General features: G+C 43.0%; 1 pseudogene; it reads right to left on the bottom strand.

Moving 5' to 3' along the window:
* Positions 1-1,555: 1,555 nt before the first annotated feature.
* On the bottom strand, positions 1,556-2,485 carry LOC101986859 (annotated as a pseudogene).
* Positions 2,486-5,535: the final 3,050 nt, after the last annotated feature.

Genomic DNA, 5,535 nt, shown 5'->3' with positions numbered 1-5,535 from the left:
TAAATACTCGAGGAGACAATATTTGTTTGTTTTGGGAAACAGTAAGCAGCACTTTGACTGTTTTGTATGGAGATCTGTGATGTGAGCTGTATGTTTTAATGTTTATTAACTATATAGTAAGTTTATTAACTTATAAGTATATAGTAAGTATTTGATTTGTTTTTTATGTTTTGATAAAATACATCAACAAGAGCAGCTTAATGGAGAAAAGGCTTGTTGAGTGTGTAGTTTCAGAGGACTGTGGTGAGTCATGGTGGTAAACATCGTAATGGTTGAAGAAGGTATGTGTTGGGAGCAGGAGGCTGGCTAACATCTGCACACAGGACGTCAAAAGGATGTGGGGCTGGACTATGAATCTCGAGGTCTGCTCCCAGCAACTCAGTTTCTGCAGCAAGGCTCTTTCTCAGAAAGGTTGTACAGCCTTTACAAACAGTACAGCTGACTGAAGTGTTCAAACTTGAGCACCTCTGGGAGACAGCTCACATTCAAGCCACAGCAGCAGCAAGCACAGTCTAAAGAACAGCTAGCAAGTATTGCATCAGCAGAGAGAGTAGAAAGGTCTATTTTAACTCACTGCGTGAGCGATCTCAGTCCATTGTTAACTGTTTCTGTTTCTTTAGATTTGTGCCGATACAGTGCATTATGACAGGAACATACTGCAGCACCCTTCTCACGCTGTGGTGACCAGGAAGCAAGAAAAGGAAGACATTAGGGGGATGGATATGCCTCCAATGATCTAGCTTCCTCTCACTAGCTGCCCCCACTTTATAAAGATTACACCCCTCCTTACAACCCCACTGGCTGGTGGCTCCTGAATGGAAAAGGAAATAAGAAGGAAGAGGAAACGAACACAACTGTGACTAGGTGTGGTGGACGAGAGAGTTTATTACAGACATGCGGGACAGCATGGCTAAAGGCAGGGACACCTGGGAGAGTCCAGAGTGGACGCAGCCCTGAGCCTTGTGGGGATAGGGGGTCGGGGAAGGAGAGGGGAGAGAGGGAACCCCGTGCAGCAGCCCAAAGACCCAAAGGTAAAAAGAGAGGGCAACCAAAATGTTTGTATTATATGGGAAAGAGTAGCCCAGCTCCCTGGGCTAGGCGTCATCTGGGAGGACCCAGAGGTGTGCCAGCCAGAAAGGGCCCTGGAACAAGTGGCCACAGAGGGATACAGGGAGAACTTGGAACCAGTTCTTTGATATGTCTTAAATAGGTACCTAAGCCATTTGTTCGTGGTACACAATCAAATTGCAGCAAAATGATTCTAAACTGCAGATAGTCTAAGAAGAAGAATACCACTAATGGTCACATTCACAGAGCACAGGGAACCTGAGCTAAGGTTATAAACTGTTCTGTCAGATGTTTGTGACAGATCTCGAGGGATGCCAACATACAGCAAATGCCTTAACCATCATTCAGGATACAAACTGCCTTTCTCTTTCTTTCTTTCTTCCTTCCTTTCTTCCTTCCTTCCTTCCTTCCTTTCTTTCTTTCTTTCTTTCTTTCTTTCTTTCTTTCTTTCTTTCTTTCTTTCTTCTTTCTTCAGCATGTAGGAACTTTATTTTCTTCCACTTTTATTCCTCTGCTCAGGTGTCTGCAGAGGAGCTGAGGACCACTCAGTGGTGGCTCCAGCCCACTCAGTGACCTGCACTGTGGGAGCTGCTGACTAGTCCTCAGTGACTGGCTGGGCAGCCTTCGGTAGGGAACTGCTGAATGGGTATGGAGGTCACCTACACACCCTCAGACAGTCTGCCCCACTCTGGGTGAGCACCAGTGAACTCAGGAGCTGACGTGGTTCCTTCGCCCTGAAATTCCTCCTTGGTCACAGCCTTCTCAGCAGCAGCGTGTTCTTCCTTCTTAGTCTCCTCTGGGTCTCTGTAGAAGTAAAGACCAGGCATAACCTCCCATGGGTGCTCATGGGAGATAGTGCTACGCACGTGGAATACTTCCCTTGCCAGCATCCACCACGTCAGTCCCACTGAGGGAGCTCCCTTGTTGTTGCGTGGAATCGTGATGTCCACGTAGCGCAGAGGTGAGTCTGTGTTACACAGAGCAATGGTGGGCAGGCTCACGTAAGATGCCTCTGTGAGGGCCTAGTGGTCAGCCCTGGGATTGGTCACCACCAGAAGCCGTGGCTCCCAGAAGGCTGCCTGGATCTGGTTAGTAAAGGTCCCTGTGGTGAAAGGGCCAACAATCGGAATGGCTCCACTGGGGGCAGCAAACTTCAGCACCGCTCGCTGCCCAGTGCTCCTGGAGGAGATGCCGCTGACATCAGCAGGGTTCTCAATGGCAACAATAACCCGAGCTGCACACAACAGCTTCTCCCAGGTCCTCTTCAGATTGATGATGTGGAAGCTGTCGCTTTTCCATTTGTAGATGTACTGCTCCATCTGAAGTCAAGGTTGGTGCCACCCAAGTGGGTTCCTGCAACGAGGAATTTGAGGACATCTTCCTCCTTCATTTACGGGACATCAAGGGCTGCGGACATTGTGTAAGAACAATGCCGTATGGACCCACTCGGAAAAGCACAGAAAGCTATCCAAACTGTTTCTATCGCAACATTTTTGGCAATAGAAGTAAACCACCTGGGCATTTTATACTGTAGGAGGTACAGCAGTAACCTCTGTTGGAAACGGTTGACCTTTTAGCTGTTTTCAAGGACACAGTGTTTCTTTCTTTTTAATTTTTAAAAAAATACTCTTAGCTGCTTATTATTTTATGTTCTCCCCGTTAGAAGTTAGGAGCCAGCCTGGCCCAGGATACTTGAAATAAACATGGCAATGAACAACCAAGCCCTCTTCATTCCCACACTCTGTATTCATCAGCTCCTAACAGCAAACACTTTATTATTATGGTAGTTTAAATGAATTGGCATCCATAAGCTCATAGGGAGTGGCACTATTAGGAGGTGTGGCTTTGTTAGAGTACATGTGGCCTTGTTGGAGGAAGTGTTTCACTATGGGGGTGGGCTTTGAGGTCTCATATCTATGCTCAAGCCTTGTCCAGTGTCTCAGACCACTTCCTGGCCTGTGGGTCAAGAGGTAAGAACACCCAGCTCCTTCTCCAGCACCATGTCTGCCTGGATGCTGCCTTGCTCCCCTCCATGATGATCATGGACTGAACCTCTAAACTGTAAGCTGCCCCAAATAAATGTTTCTTTATAAGAGTTGCCATGATCATGGTGTCTCTTTACAGCAATAGAGACCATAACTGAGACAGGTAGTTTGTTATATTATACTACTATGACTTTAGTCATACTTATGGGAACACAGAGCCAAGCACAGTTGTAACAGCCAGTCTCCCGAGAGGACCACAAGGAAGTAAGCCCTAAGGATTTTATATGATCCAGGTCTGGGGTGAAGAGGAACATTTAACATAGGTAATGACAGTCTTAAAATAAAGCAAAAATAATGAAAGACAGTGAAGGCAGATACTGGCTTCTCAGTGGGCACTAAAACTACAGCACAAGCCAACCTTAAAATGTGTCCTACTTTAGGTCTCTGGAAACAGTGCAGCACCACTATTATATAAGCTAGGTAGAATTGTCTGCTATTTGCAACAGAAGCATTGGTATAAATAATAAATAATATTATTAGCATGTATTAGCACATCATTCTGATCTTAGATGTTTATGTGTTACATGTTTTCTTCAAGAGTCAGATAAGGAAATGAAAGTTATCGAGCAGCCCACTGTCTTAGCTGTCTTTTTTATGTGAGGTGGATACTGATGACTTAACAAGTAAGTATGAATTTAAAGGACAAAAATCCTTCCCAGTTCGGATTAATCTACCCTTAATCATGCTTCAAATCAATTTTACTGGATTATAAGAAGGCATGAGGGCAACATGGATGTGGTAGAATTATAGATAATAAGTTTATAAAAGCAAATTGATTTTCTTATGACAACATACAAGATATATTATGGTAGTAAATGAAACAAATTATTAAGATAAAAAGATGTCACTTGATGTAAAATTTCTATAAAAGATTATTTCAACCTTAAAAAGTATGAAAAATTATGTTGTCACAGCAACATGTTTAGTGTTCAGTCAAAATTCTTATGGTCACAGTTTTAATGATGATGCACACGCAGTTCTTAAATGAAATGCAAAAGTCTAGTCTGAGATAAACTCAAGTTCTCTCTTTGCAAATTTATTTTAGAATTATTTATAATAGCTCAGGGACTTGCGGTATTTCAACAGTGGAGAAGAGTTTCCCCCAACTCAAATATAATCATTTTTTCTTATGCTTTTGTAATAACTCAGGCTTTTAAAGTTTTGGTCATGAAAATATTCAACTGCTCCCAATTAAAAAAAAAAGTTCTGAAGCAGAGAAAAGACCTTATCGTTTCAAGAGTAGAAATTTAATTATGAAGCATCTGAAAATTAGGAAAGCTGTAATCTTATTATATATGATTGGAAGAACATACTGTAGGTTGTCGTAAGAAAAGTGTAGACTTCATTTCTTTTTGAGAAAAGCTATTGATCTTTTCTCTCCCACATTCTCACCCCCACGCAGTCTTGGGATCTGAGCTTATATCGATGTTTCCCCCTGGCAACTTTAGTTAGTTTTGAAAATTCTCCTCGTTGTTTACTGAAGAATTGTGACTGGTACTCTTGGGACATCTGTGTTCTAATTGTGAGTCTCAGAGTTGACATGTGCATTCTGCTCTTCAGTCTTTAGATACCTGTTTAGAGCACATATCTGTTGCATGAAAGGGAAAGAGTGGTCTTAGGAAGTTGTGAGTCGCTACACAGTTCTAGAATAAACTCTGCCAGATCAGGAGGAGTCATTCACCCATTAATCATAAGCAAGCAGATAATGGATGCACAAGGTCTTACTGTAGTGAGACAGGTAGCCTACCAATCCCTGGAAAGCACCTAACTTTGGAATGACTGTCAGATTTCAGAGGATAAAGTCCCTGGGTCACTCTCCCAGTTATACCGAGAGGTTAATAAGACACAATGAAGAAGCTGGTAAACCAGGGTGGGGCATTTTGTAGGTATGGAGGATATGAAGAAGTCTTAGAAAGCATTAGAGGTAATTATAACCAGTTGGTTATAGGAGTTTCTGTTGATGAAGGTTCTAACTCTGCTCTTAATTTGGAATAATATGGCCAAAGGTAGTCTGACTGAGGACAAGGCCACCGGTCTGTCTTTGCTTAGAACTTTCCAGATCCAGCACTAATGGCTGAAGAAACCTATCCATGGAATCTTCATCCTGAGCCATCAGATGTGGCAAATGGAGATTAGAGAGCTTGAGCAACATGTGCTCATAAATACGTATTTCTGACCATGACCTTTAAATGGAGAGGCAAGACAAATATGATTTCCCTAGTAGGATTAACTTTCTCCCAACCTCAGAGTGATCCAGAGAGAATGAGTAAGTTGGTTTTTCTGAAGCTTTTTTCAGGTCATCATTCTGATGTTCTCCACAGTGGGAAATCTGTCAGGAGACCAGCATCCCCAAGTCTGGCTTCAGGACGGAGAGACAGGGGTCAGGATCAGTTTCTGCAGTGGTGAAAGAAAAGCCAAGTCT

This window comes from Microtus ochrogaster, chromosome 19 (genome assembly GCF_000317375.1).
Source record: "Microtus ochrogaster isolate Prairie Vole_2 chromosome 19, MicOch1.0, whole genome shotgun sequence".
Lineage (NCBI taxonomy): Eukaryota > Metazoa > Chordata > Mammalia > Rodentia > Cricetidae > Microtus > Microtus ochrogaster.
This window is presented reverse-complemented; position numbering and strand designations above follow the sequence as displayed.